We start from the raw sequence: 15408 nt of genomic DNA on the forward strand, positions 1-15408 counted from the left end.
AGAAACTTATAGACTCTTGTTTCATGAAATTCTGACATTTGTAGATCTATATTTTTAGTTTTAAACATATATTCAAACATGCGTTAAACGCTAGCATACTTAATTAATACTAAACTATCTATGTTTCACTAAATATGGACCTAACGATCTCGGAATTTCATGAAATAAGTTTCTATAGGTTCCTAATTTTCTTATAATCTTATAAATATCTTCATCCATAATTTTAACATATTATATTGAGTGCGGTGAATTTTTTATTACAAATTAGGTCATATTCATGTTAAAAAATCACCACACTTAATTTATTAGGTTAAAATTAAGATTTAGGATATTTTTATGATCATGAGAAAATTAGGAATCCATAGAAACTTGTTTCATGAAATTCCGAGATCATTAGGTCCATATTTAGGCCTTCCGAATGATTTTTCTATTATTTTTTATTTTTTTTAAATCTGGGACAAATCCTGGATTCGTCCCAAAAATCTGGGACGAATCCAGAAATTTGTCCCAGATTTTGGGACGAATTTCTGGATTCGTCCCAGATTTTGGGACGAATTTCTGGATTCGTCCCAGATTTTGGGACGAATCCAGGATTCGTCCCAAATTTAAGAAAAATAAAATATAAAAGAAAATTTATTTGGAAGGCCTAAATATGGACCTAACGATCTCGGAATTTCATGAAACAAGTTTCTATGGATTTCTAATTTTCTCGTGATCTTAAAAATATCTTTATCCATAATTTTAACACAATATATTAAATGCGGTGAATTTTTTATTATGAATTTGGTCAAATTCGGGTTAAAATATCACCATACTAAATATATGAGGTTAAAATTTTGGATGAGGATATTTTTAAGATCATGAGAATATTAGGAACCCATAGAAACTTGTTTCATGAAATTCCGAGATCGTTAGGTCCATATATAGGCCTTCCAAATAAATTTTCTTTTATTTTTTATTTTTTTAAATTTGGGACGAATTCCAGATTCGTCCCAAAATCTGGGACGAATCCAGAAATTCGTCCCAAATTTTGGGAAGAATTTCTGGATTCGTCCCAAATTTGGGGACGAATCCAGAATTCGTCCCAAATTTAAGAAAAATAAAAATTAAAAGAAAAATCATTCGGAAGGCCTATATATGGACCTAACGATCTCGGAATTTCATGAAACAAGTTTCTTTGGGTTCCTAATTTTCTCATGATCTTAAAAATACCCTCATCCGTAATTTTAATCTCATATATTTAGTGTGGTGATTTTTTAACCCGAATTTGACCTAATTTAGGTAAAAAAACACGAAACACAATATATTATTTTAAAATTAAGGAAGAGGATATATTTATGAATAAGGGAAAATAAGAAACTTATAGACTCTTGTTTCATGAAATTCTGACATTTGTAGATCTATATTTTTAGTTTTAAACACATATTCAAACATGCGTTAAACGCTAACATACTTAATTAATACTAAACTATCTATGTTTCACTAAATATGGACCTAACGATCTCGGAATTTCATGAAATAAGTTTCTATAGGTTCATAATTTTCTTATAATCTTAAAAATATCTTCATCCATAATTTTAACATATTATATTGAGTGCGGTGAATTTTTTATTACAAATTTGGTCATATTCATGTTAAAAAATCACCACACTTAATTTATTAGGTTAAAATTCAGATTTAGGATATTTTTATGATCATGAGAAAATTAGGAATCCATAGAAACTTGTTTCATGAAATTCCAAGATCATTAGGTCCATATTTAGGCCTTCTGAATGATTTTTCTATTATTTTTTATTTTTTTTAAATCTGGGACAAATCCTGGATTCGTCCCAAAAATCTGGGACGAATCCAGAAATTTGTCCCAGATTTTGGGACGAATTTCTGGATTCGTCCCAGATTTTGGGACGAATCCAGGATTCGTCCCAAATTTAAGAAAAATAAAATATAAAAGAAAATTTATTTGGAAGGCCTAAATATGGACCTAACGATCTCGGAATTTCATGAAACAAGTTTCTATGGATTTCTAATTTTCTCATGATCTTAAAAATATCTTTATCCATAATTTTAACATAATATATTAAATGCAGTGAATTTTTTATTATGAATTTGGTCAAATTCGGGTTAAAAAATCACCATACTAAATATATGAGGTTAAAATTTTGGATGAGGATATTTTTAAGATCATGAGAAAATTAGGAACCCATAGAAACTTGTTTCATGAAATTCCGAGATCGTTAGGTCCATATATAGGCCTTCCAAATAAATTTTCTTTTCTTTTTTATTTTTTTAAATTTGGGACGAATTCCAGATTCGTCCCAAAATCTGGGACGAATCCAGAAATTCGTCCCAAATTTTGGGACGAATCCAGAATTTATCCCAAATTTAAGAAAAATAAAAATTAAAAGAAAAATCATTCGGAAGGCCTATATATGGACCTAACGATCTCGGAATTTCATGAAACAAGTTTCTTTGGGTTCCTAATTTTCTCATGATCTTAAAAATACCCTCATCCGTAATTTTAATCTCATATATTTAGTGTGGTGATTTTTTTAACCCGAATTTGACCTAATTTAGGTAAAAAAACACGAAACACAATATATTATTTTAAAATTAAGGAAGAGGATATATTTATGAATAAGGGAAAATAAGAAACTTATAGACTCTTGTTTCATGAAATTCTGACATTTGTAGATCTATAATTTTAGTTTTAAACACATATTCAAACATGCGTTAAACGCTAACATACTTAATTAATACTAAACTATCTATGTTTCACTAAATATGGACCTAACGATCTCGGAATTTCATGAAATAAGTTTCTATAGGTTCCTAATTTTCTTATAATCTTAAAAATATCTTCATCCATAATTTTAACATATTATATTGAGTGCGGTGAATTTTTTATTACAAATTAGGTCATATTCATGTTAAAAAATCACCACACTTAATTTATTAGGTTAAAATTAAGATTTAGGATATTTTTATGATCATGAGAAAATTAGGAATCCATAGAAACTTGTTTCATGAAATTCCGAGATCATTAGGTCCATATTTAGGCCTTCCGGATGATTTTTCTATTATTTTTTAATTTTTTTAAATCTGGGACGAATCCAGGATTCGTCCCAAAATCTGGGACGAATCCAGGATTCGTCCCAAAATCTGGGACGAATCCAGGATTCGTCCCAGATTTTGACCCATTTTTTTCTTTTTTTCTGAAAATATATTTCGATTCTGGAACGAACCCTGGATTCGTCCCAAAATCTGGGACGAATCCTAGATTTGTTCCAGAATTTGGGACGAATCCTAGATTCGTTCCAGAATTTGGGACGAATCCTGGATTTGTCCCAGAATCTGGGACGAATTTTGCAACGAAAATAATGTCCGTTGGGAATTTGCGACGAAAATATTTTGTTGCAGATTTCGTTTCTAATTTGGATCAAATTTTGTGTTTGTCGCCAAAATTGTTGCGATTTTGGGATGAAAATTTTTCGTCCCAAACTTTCGTCCCTAAATTATTGTTTTTTTGTAGTGGGATCTCCCGTGCCTTTTTGGAAGTTGTAGCTTCCGCTACTTTCTCAAAAGTAGCTTCATCAAGAGCTTTATAGGTAAAGAAAAGAGCTTTCTTATCTTTTCTCTTTTGTTCCGCCATTGTCATCCTTTGTGCCTCCATTTGGTCGACTCATTCTTGAGGTGCTTTATAGCCTCTTTCAACAATATCACACAAGCTTTCGCTCTCTAGTAAAGCACTCATTTGGATACTCCAATTACCATAGTTCAAATTAGCAAGACGAGGGATATGAAGCATCGGCATGGCTCTGATACCACTTTGTTGGAAAAAAATTATGGGAGAAGAAAATTTATGGAAGAGGAGGAGAATCTTTACGTAGAAGAGGAGGAGAATAAAAACAAAATTCTCCACTTGTTTCATTCATGAAAAAAGTACATATTTATAGGCTTATTAGATAAGCACTAATAATCTAAATATTTTTTTTAATTCTATCTCCACGAGACTCTTATCCTTATCATGACACCTCATCAAATTATATCCTATCACAAACTTTTTCATAAACTTTTATCAACAACTTTTATGTCTAAAATAAAATTTAATTCTCAACACCATTGATACTATAAATCTCCTTGGCTACTCACTTTGAGACCGCACGACGCTCTTCCCTTCCACTGCTCTTCCTTCTCCCTTCACCTCCCAACCATCTCACATGGCCTCACAGTCGCTAGGGCCCCATCATCCGCCGGAGCACGACGCCTTCCTTGCTACTGCCGCTCTTCCCTGGAGCTCTCAGGTGGGTGAGGACAAGGTATTGTCCTCTTGATCCTCCTTTTTTTATTCGCCCCCCTTCGTAATTCTTTGCCTTGTCTACCATTGGTTTTCCTACTTCCAATTGCTGCTATTCCAGTCGCTACCTCCGTGTTGGAGGTGAAGGACCAGTCCTCCGGCCAGAAAATAGTAATGGGAGCTATTCTGCATCACCTGTGACCAGGCGGAGGAGTTCGTCGAGTTGTTGACTCCGAGTGCCTCGTAGACAAGGCCACGGGATCAACTCCTTCAAAATCTAGGAGCCTCAGCGCCACCCCTGGGATCCCATCAATTAGTGCCATCCGACTTGAGTGTAAATCCCGGGTAGCTTCTGGAGTATGCAAACTGATCGTCGAGGCTAGTGTTCGACACTATCTCCGTAAACGATATTGCTCCGCTACGGTGCTTAACGGATTGTTGCAATTCGTTCCCAAGATACAACAACGACGAACGTCTCGAAATCGTAGCACTCCAATTTCCGAGACCAGCGAACCTTCTAGTAGACTTCTTAGACTCTTGAATGCACAAGATGAGATGAATGCTTGAGGAAGAGAAGAGAGGATTGAGTGAATATTCCATCATCTGGAGGGTTCTATTTATACTGAAAGAAGAGGTTGAGTGTCCTTTGGGTGAGTGGATGTGTTCCTTGGGCTGGATCGATCTAGATCATCCATTCTGAAGGGTTGTAACCCTTCACCAAATCCACTTCAATCTCATCCATCAGATCTGAGGAGTTGTGACCCTCAGATCCCGCCTATTGTCATCGGCCATCGGATCTGGATCCATTGATTCGATGCTTCAAATCAAGTCTCATCCCAAGCTGTCAGATAGTTACTCTTTGCGATCCAACGCTCTAGATCGCATCACAAGCGATCCATCATACCTATTTGATCAACGGTAGCCATCCATTCCCTAAGTCAACTGTCCAGTCATCTCCCTTTGCCCACGAGGATGCCGTATATGTACTGCCACGTCAGGTACGAGCCTGACACGTCACCCGAGTGCCACGTAGGCACTGTAATGTCACCTGGAACATAAATTTAAGCTCCTCAATGCTCCTCGCGACGATACGTACAAAGTGCGCCTACAAAGCGCCCATTGCGCACGTGCGCACGTGCGCACGTGGCGGGCTCACAGGTGCGAGCACCTGCACGCCCTGGGCTAAGGGAGCACCTGTCCTTTGTGTTAACTCCATTAACACATCTTCATTAATAAGTAGAGAATACACATCGAGAATTTCAGATGTGGGACTATTCTCCCATGCACTTTATTAATGAATAATAAATGTTATTTTGGGTCGACTTTAAACATTAATTTCTCATTCACCCTTAATCGGTTTTGAGCAAATTAATAGTCTAAATCTATCTACGCGAATCGTAGATTTCAATTTTGAAGTCAATTACGACTTTCAACAATTGATGACTTCCTTCCTCAAAATCGTTTTGGTCCATTTAAGGCCCCAATATCCAACAATCCCCCACATGAATGGAAATTAATGCAATGCGTGTATGCATGCTGACACTTTACAAGAGTCCAATCGATAAGTCACTGCATCGGGAGAGGTTGCTTGTGGCTTTGAACCTTCCGTAGTGAAATGCTATCGAGTATACTAGGCTGCGCAGTGAACGTGATGCCTTGAACTGCTCAGCTGTTGGTGTATACTTAGACAATAACACCCACACAGAGATCTATCTCACCTACTTTAGGTTCTCATGGTTGGTTTCGTTTCGGCCATGGATACCATCTTGGATTCATGAGTGTTTCATTGAAGCGGCCTGTCTTCACACTCACATAGGTGACACTTCTATCAAGAGTATCCTACCATACTCCACCTTATCAGGTATAGAAGTCACTAAAAGCATAAGCTTAACCTCACTACATGAGGTAGGACAGCACAAATTCATCCTAGGATTGGGATAGAGATAAACTATCTAATGTGCTGGACCACAACTTCTGTAACTTCGTTGTCCCATTGAACCAAGATCTTGGGATCTCCGGTCAACAAGGTTGGGTTACCGCTACAGTCTTTTTCAGTTATAGATTTTTAATCTCATTCCTCTTGATGAGCAGTATACTTGATCTCGACTCAACCCCTTCGTTAGAGGATCTGCCAAATTATCTTTGGACTTAACATAGTCGATTGCAATCACTCCATTCGAGATCAACTGCCTAATGGTATTATGTCTATGACGTATATGTCGTGACTTCCCATTATACATATTACTCTGTGCCATTCCAATCGCCGATTGACTATCACAGTGAATTAGTACGGCAGGCACAGGTTTCATCCAGCTCGGAATATCTTCCAAGAAATTCCGCAGCCATTCAGCTTCCTCAGCTGCTTTGTCTAGTGCTATAAACTCGGATTCCATAGTTGACCGAGCAATGCAAGTCTGCTTAGTAGATTTCCAAGATACTGCTCCCCCACCGATCGTGAATACATATCCACTAGTGGATTTGGAGTCTTTTGTATCTGATATCCAATTAGCATCACAATATCCTTCCAACACAGCGGGATATTTTCCATAATGTAATCCATAGTTCATAGTATATTTCAAATATCTGAGAACTCGCATCAATGCTTTCCAATGGGTGTCGTTTGGATTACTCGTAAAACGACTCAGTTTGTTGACCGTACAGGCAATATCCGGATGTGTGCAGTTTGTGAGATACATCAAACTGCCTATTATCCGAGAATATTCCAACTGCGATATGGTCTCACCATGGTTTTTCGCTAAGTGTTGACTTAGATCCATAGGTGTTTTCACTGTAGAGAGATCGTACGCATTGAATTTTTTCAATACAGATTCTACATAATGGGATTGTGTTAAAACTATCCCTTCTGATGTCCTGAGAATTTTAATTCCCAATATAACATCTGCTTGACCCATATCTTTCATATCAAAATTTATGGTCAACATTTTCTTTGTAGTCATGATTACATCATGATTACTGCCCATTATTAGCATGTCGTCTACGTATAGACAGACAATTACATAGCCTTCAGGTGTGTTTTTGACATAAATGCATTTGTCACATTCATTTATTCTGAATTCGTTTGACAGCATTACTTTGTCAAATTTTTCGTGCCATTGTTTAGGCGCTTGCTTAAGTCCGTACAACGACTTAACAAGTCGACACACCTTTTTCTCATTTCCAGGAGCCATGAACCCTTCGGGTTGCTCCATATAAATTTCTTCTTCCAACTCACCATTTAAGAACGCAGTCTTAACATCCATTTGATGTATTTCAAGGTCATACAGTGCTGCAATGGCTATTAGCACTCGTATGGACGGAATCCTTGTCACCGGTGAGTATGTATCGAAGTAATTAAAGCCTTCCTCTTGCTTGTACCCCTTGACTACAAGTCTGGCCTTATACTTGTCAATTGATCCATCAGCTTTATACTTACATTTTAGTATCCACTTACAACCTAATGGTTTATTACCAGAAGGAAGGTCTACTAATTCCCAAGTATGATTATTCATGATAGACTCAATTTCACTATTGACAGCTTCTTTCCACATTGGAGCATCGGGTCTAGAGAGAGCTTCACTTAATGTTCTTGGTTCCATTTCTGACATGAAAGTCATGAAATCTGGCCCGAACGATTTCTCAACTCTAGCCCATTTGCTACGACGTGGCTCTTCACTTTGATCGTCAATAGTCCTTTTATAACAGCTAAGTTCGGTAACATCATTTTTGTTTGAACTTCCATTGTTATCACTTTCAACGTTTCCCTTTTTATTTGGGAATACGTTTTCAAAGAATATCGCATTCTGAGATTCTATGGTTGTTCCCACATGTATATCAGGAATGTCTGATTTGTGAACTAGGAAACGATATGCACTACTATTATGGGCATATCCGACAAATACCGCATCGAACGTTTTAGGTCCGATCTTTACTTGCTTTGGTTTAGGTACTTCGACCTTTGCCAAGCACCCCCATACTTTCAAGTATTTGTACGATGGCTCGCGGCCTTTCCATAGTTCATATGGAGTTTTATCTTTTTTCTTATGAGGGATTCTGTTGAGAATGTGATTTGCCGATAATATTGCTCCCCCCCACAAGTTTTGAGGTAAGCCTGAATTTATCAACAAGGCATTCATCATTTCTTTTAGTGTCTGATTTTTACGTTCGGCAACACCGTTTGATTGAGGTGAGTAAGGCGCCGTTGTTTGATGGATAATGCCAGATTCTGTACAAAATTCATCAAACGGTGCACCATATTCTCCACCTCTATCGCTTCGAATTATTTTAATTCGTTTGTCAAGTTGGTTTTCAACTTCTGTTTATAGGTTCTGAACGCCTCTAGGGCTTCGTCCTTACTTCTTAAAAGAAAGACATAACAGAACTTTGTGCAGTCATCGATAAAAGTAATAAAATATTTTTTACCTCCTCTAGTTTGCACAAATTTCAAGTCACATAGATCACTATGTATTAACTCTAGAGGAGTTGTTGTCCTTTCCACCGAATGAAAAGGTAGTTTCGTCATTTTCACTTCCACGCACACTTCACATTTGTGTGTTCCGTCAACATTGACGTTTGGTAATAAATTTAATTTGATGAGACGTTTGAGAGTATTATTATGCACATGTCCGAGTCGATCATGCCATAAATTAAAACACTCAACAACATAGTTGAAGCATTTATTTTATTACCATCAAAATTTCGGAGTACAGGCATTACAACCATTTTGAATAGACCCTTTTCTAGGTACCCCTTTCCTACGAAGACACCATTCTTCGTAAGTACAAAGTTGTCTGACTGGAACACTAGCCTAAATCCGGCCTTGACTAATGCCGCTCCAGAAACTAGGTTCTTACTGATGTCGGGAACATGGAGTACATCAATGAGTGTTAGCTCCTTTCCGGACGTCATCTTCAGAACAACCTTTCCGAGTCCCACAATTGGCGACGTCGTGGAATTACCCATATAGAGCTTCCTGCCATTTATCGGAGTATACTTGGAGAACATCGCCTTATCGGAACAGATATGACGAGTTGCTCCAGTATCAATGAACCACTACTTCGGGTTGGTATCCACCAAGTTGGCTTCAAATACAACCGCAGTGAGATCCAAGTCCTCAAGAGAGGTTGCGACATGATTCGCAGCATCCTTTGACCCCTTGGTTGGCTTCTTTGGGCGTCTGCAGTCCTTGGACAGGTGTCCTGCCTTTCCACAGTTGTAGCAGGAGCCTTTGAACTTCTTTGCTTGAGCCTTCTTTTTGAACTGCTTCGGCTTTTTAGCGTTCGGCTCGACCAGGTTGGACATTTCATCTATAGTCCGCTTGGTTCCTCTGGAGTCGGATAACTTTCGATTATCCTCCTCTATTCGTAGCCTCAGGATCAGGTCTTGCAGCCCTATCTCCTTTTGCTTGTGCTTTAGGTAATTCTTGAAATCCTTCCATGACGGAGGGAGCTTCTCAATTACCGCAGCAACTGCGAATGTCTCGTTCAGCTTCATGCCTTCGGCGTCTAGATCATGCAGTATTAATTGCATATCTTGGACTTGAGATGAGACGCTTTTTGAGTCCACCATCTTGAAATCCAGAAACCGACCGACGATGAATTTCTTCAATCCAGCATTTTCGGTCTTGTATTTCTTCTCAAGGGATTCCCACAAAGATTTTGCCGTCTCCAGAGAATAATATACGTTATATAACGTGTTGTCCAAGGCGTTGAGTATATAATTGCGGCACAGAAAATCTCCGTGAGACCACGCATCGCTAGCAGCCTTACTACCTTCCGTAGCGGCTGGCGTGTCTTCGTGCAAAAATTGTACAAGGTTTAGCGTTGTTAGATAAAATAACATCTTCTGCTGCCATCTTTTGAAGTCGATTCCGGTGAATTTCTCCGGCTTTTCTCCGTGCGGAATGGTTGTCGGAATGGCGGTCGGAATGACGGTCGGAACGGCCGTCGGAATGTCGTTGGTAGCCATATCAGTTTGCACGCAATATCGTTTACGACTGTAAATCCCGGGTAGCTTCTGGAGTATGCAAACTGATCGTCGAGGCTAGTGTTCGACACTATCTCCGTAAACGATATTGCTCCGCTACGGTGCTTAATGGATTGTTGCAATTCGTTCCCAAGATACAACGACGACGAACGTCTCGGAATCGTAGCACTCTGATTTCCGAGACCAGCGAACCTTCTAGTAGACTTCTTGGACTCTTGAATGCATAAGATGAGATGATGCTTGAGGAAGAGAAGAGAGGATTGAGTGAATATTCCATCATCTGGAGGGTTCTATTTATACTGAAAGAAGAGGTTGAGTGTCCTTTGGGTGAGTGGATGTGTTCCTTGGGCTGGATCGATCTAGATCATCCATTCTGAAGGGTTGTAACCCTTCACCAAGCCCACTTCAATCTCATCCATCAGATCTGAGGAGTTGTGACCCTCAGATCCCGCCTATTGTCATCGGCCATCGGATCTGGATCCATTGATTCGATGCTTCAAATCAAGTCTCATCCCAAGCTATCAGATAGTTACTCTTTGAGATCCAACGCTCTAGATCGCATCACAAGCGATCCATCATACCTATTTGATCAACGTTGATCAACGGTAGCCATCCATTCCCTAAGTCAACTGTCCAGTCATCTCCCTTTGCCCACGAGGATGCCGCATATGTACTGCCACGTCAGGTACGAGCCTGACACGTCACCCGAGTGCCACGTAGGCACTGCAATGTCACCTGGAGCATAAATTTAAGCTCCTCAATGCTCCTCGCGACGATGCGTACAAAGTGCGCCTACAAAGCGCCCATTGCGCACGTGGCGGGCTCACAGGTGCGAGCACCTGCTCGCCCTGGGCTAAGGGAGCACCTGTCCTTTGTGTTAACTCCATTAACACATCTTCATTAATAAGTAGAGAATACACATCGAGAATTTCATATGTGGGACTATTCTCCCATGCACTTTATTAATGAATAATAAATGTTATTTTGGGCCGACTTTAAACATTAATTTCTCATTCACCCTTAATCGGTTTTGAGCAAATTAATAGTCTAAATCTATCTACGCGAATCGTAGATTTCAATTTTGAAGTCAATTACGACTTTTAACAATTGATGGCTTCCTTCCTCAAAATCGTTTTGGTCCATTTAAGGCCCCAATATCCAACATTGAGCAGATGAGCATGACTATCTGATGGCTCTTTATTGAGCTCCAGCATGGCTTGGGCATCGCCGCAGCGCATCCCCATACCTTCGCCCCATTTGATGCCAAGTTTCTAAGGACGTCGGAAAATAGGTGTGTGTGATCCCTTGTCATCTATTTATGGAACTGTTATTAGTTTCAGAAGATATCATTCTCAACCCTTGCTGTTATTCTTATCTGTGGATCTAAAGTGGAATTTGTTTTCTATTTCCCCTTTGCAATAGGTTTGCTGAGCACGTCGGACAATTGGTGTGTGTGGTCCCTTGTCATCTATTTATGGAACTGTTATTGGTTGCAGAAGATACCACAGTCAACTCTTGTTGTAATCTGTGGATCTAAAGTGGAATTTATTTTCTGTTTCCCCTTTGCAATGGATTTGTTGAGAGGTAGAGTCCTTAGGGGAGATATCTTCCTATGTGCTTTAACTAATTTTACTTTAGGAATATTCTTTTTATTATATCTGGTTGATAATGTTGTATAGTTCGCATTGGTATTATCTTTCCAAGTGAGATTCTCAGCCAATTTGTAGTTGTGTGTATTGGATGTTCAGCCAACTTGAATTTCATTAGATAAACTTGTGTTATAGTACTGGTCTACTTATTCTTACCCCTCAATTAGTTATTGTATGGGAAATAGAACTGGTCCAATATTTGCATGATGTATTCTATGCCCACTTGCTTGTATCATTCCTGAGATGTGGTTGGTTGACATCAGCTAGATTTTTATTACAGTGAAAAAAGCATACATGAAGAAGATTCTCGATGAGGGTTCACCTGAATTGGTGTTTGTTAAGAATTTGTTGAGTAGTAGCTTGGGGATATCTAGGTGGTTCTTCTAGGTTGGTGACTATGTAGAACTACCATTTATGTGTAACATAATTACTTTTGAAATATTCCATCATTGAAGTTCCTTTGTTCTGCATGTCAGCATTTGCCAATGGAAGTCACTCATGATATTCCTTCAAGTTCTTTATTTGTTCAAATTTTGTGTTTTAGTAGTTGATGTCCGTCACAAGGTGGGCAGCAAGAGCTAGTCTTTTCTTGATTAGGATTGATAGTGGTTTAATCATTGAGATTTTTACATAATGCTAGAAAAAATTAGTTGATATCGGATTCCAACTCTAAGATATGCACTGTTTGCCTAAATAATTAAGATATTCACCCATGATAGAAGAATACAATTTATTTGTGAGCCCACTTGATCTAGTTGTCTAATTTTTTTTTGTTCATGATGATATATAGCTATGCTTGAGGACATGAAGAAAAACCCTACCTATGTTTAACAAAAGCCGAGTACTCTCAAAAAGAAATTAATGAAGTGTACTCCGAGATAGCCGAATGCATACGATACGGTGCATAAAGGTAGGATCTGGTCAAGGAGACATGGTAGTCAGAAGTCAAGAGGGCGTGGCAGTCAGGAGTCAAGGAGACGTGGCAGTCAGGAGTTAGGGAGACATGGCAGTCAGGAGTCAAGGAGACGTGACAGTCAGAAGTCAAGGAGATGTGACAGTCAGAAGTCAAGGGGACGTGACAATCAGAGGTTAAGAGATGTATCGCCTCATTGAGAGGTTGTAGTGTTTAAGGGTCATTACCCAGCTAACCTTGGGTCGTGTGTCCCAGGCCAGAAACTAAGATGGGTTACTCGGGCAAAAGGCCCAGATCAGGAGTTCAGGATGAATGCTTGGTCAGGATTTACAAAACAGGACTTACCAGTCAGGCTATGCGGGTCAGGATTTATAGAACAGGACTTCCGGGTCAGGCTATGCAGGTCAGGATTTACAAACCAAGACTTACAGATCAGGATATGCTGGTCTGGATAGATCGGTAAGGATTTCCTGGACAGATCTCCTCGCAGGGTACACAGTTATACCAGAGCTAAGTCCTTAGATGGCTGGTCAGCAAGAGCTTCTCCCTTCAGGTCGGTAGGTCATTACACGACAATTAAGCCAGAGAATCGTAACTTCCTGTCAAAGAATAACCGCTATGTGTCAAGGTATATTCTAATGGTCCGTGACTCATTACCAGAAGAATCTTCCTGTAACCTATGATAGGATGTCACGCGTCACTTATCCCCAAACAAGGTCTGACACCCGACATTCCCTGACATTTGTCAGAAATCAGAAGTACGTATTGTCATATAAAAAGGGGTGTCCTCTTCCTTTCTTTCTGCAATTTTACTGTTCTTCTGGGGAAAAAGTACCTGACTTAAGCGTCGGAGGGCCTGCTCCGGGGACTTTTTCCCTAGTTCTTGGTCTCTAACATGGAGGGTGCTCGTCTGAGTGTGTGTAGGGAACTCCCACTTCTTGACCCTCATCATCACCCCATGTCAGTAGTCTGTGGAACTGGCCCGTGCAACATTGTCCTCGTGGAAAGTCTCCGTCGCCTTCCGTCAATGCTAGCGACAGCATAGCCGGCCTCCATCTGACTTAGATTCCGGACGGGAACAATTTGGCGCTATCTGTGGGAACACATTTACCTGTTCTAGAATGTGAAGATGGACGAGACTGGTAAAATCAACGTGACTATGACCGCTGGAGAATATGAGCTATTCAGAGAGGCCAAAAGGCGTGCAGCTTCGGCAAAACAAACCACCGTTTCCCGACCACACAAGATGCATGAAGTTTCCAAAGATCCAACAAATATTTCTGATCAAGGATCTAAAAGAAAGCAGCCTGAGGAGTTTCCCTCGGCCTTCTACCGAGAGCTCGGTCTGGGTTTCTATCAGCGGGACCCCGGGGACTACAATCAAAAGAAGGAGCAACCACAAGCTTCCATAGCCGAGAGTTCCCCGCCTAGGGACTCTAAGAAGGGAAAAGTCATTGTCCTTAGGGAGGAGCCCAGGATAGAACCTGAAGAACAAGTGCCCTTCTCCCTAAGGGTACTAGAAGAAAAGGTACCTAAAGGGTACAAGGACCCCCCCCCCAATCGGGGAATACGATGGTAGCAAGGACCTTGAGGATCATCTTCGCAAATTCAGGAATGCGGCACTGTTGCATCAATATAGTGATGTTGTCAAGTGCTAGGTATTCCTGAATACTTTATCTAGCTTAGCACAAAAATGGTTCGATGGATTGCCACACGGGTCCATCACTTGTTTTCAGGACTTCAAAACCGCTTTCCTGCGTCATTTCGCTAGTAGCAGGAAATATCAAAAAACTGACCACTGCTTCTTTGCCCTCAAGCAGGGACCTGTCGAGCCTCTAAGGAGTTATATCAAGCGCTTTAATCAAGTGGCCCAGGATGTTCCCTCTACCACCTCAGAAATATTGATGTGCGCTTCTCTCATGGATTGGTAGAGGGAGAATTCTTCAGAGACCTCATCAGAAATCCTGTAAAGAACTTTGATGAGATGTTGGAGAAGGCTGCCAGTTATATCAATGTAGAGGAAGCACAGGCAGCAAGAAGGAAGGCTGATAGAACACCCTCCTCCGTCAACAAGCTGGAGAAAAGAACGCCCCAGCCACCTGCTCAATGTCTTCCGTGCACTCGGGAAACCCGACCACCCTTTCTGCCTGGTCAGGATTCCCGGTCGGTCCCCAGGGTGGTCGCAGTCCATGCTCCCAGACCTGGTCCATGGGGCCCTCATTACTATACCTACCATCAATCACATACACACGCCACCAATGATTGTTTCCAATTCGCCCGTGATTCTTAACGTGCTGCTGAGTTAGGCTTACCGACGCCTGAGTTGGCTCCCCAAGTGCAGAAGACGATAGATGACCAGCGTATCGTAGCAGGTCAAGCTAGTAGGCCCTGATCAGACCGAGTGAGGGCAAATGGTCAGCAGCAGGGAGGTGCCCGGAAGCAAGGAGAAGTTCGAGAGGAGGAGAATCGAGGCAATGCGGCCATTCGAGAGATATGCATGATTTCGGGAGGGCCACCAGATGGAGATTCAGGCAGGGCAAGGAAGTCTCATGAGCGATGTTTGAAATTCA

Source organism: Zingiber officinale, chromosome 1B (assembly GCF_018446385.1).
Source record: "Zingiber officinale cultivar Zhangliang chromosome 1B, Zo_v1.1, whole genome shotgun sequence".
Taxonomy (NCBI): domain Eukaryota; kingdom Viridiplantae; phylum Streptophyta; class Magnoliopsida; order Zingiberales; family Zingiberaceae; genus Zingiber; species Zingiber officinale.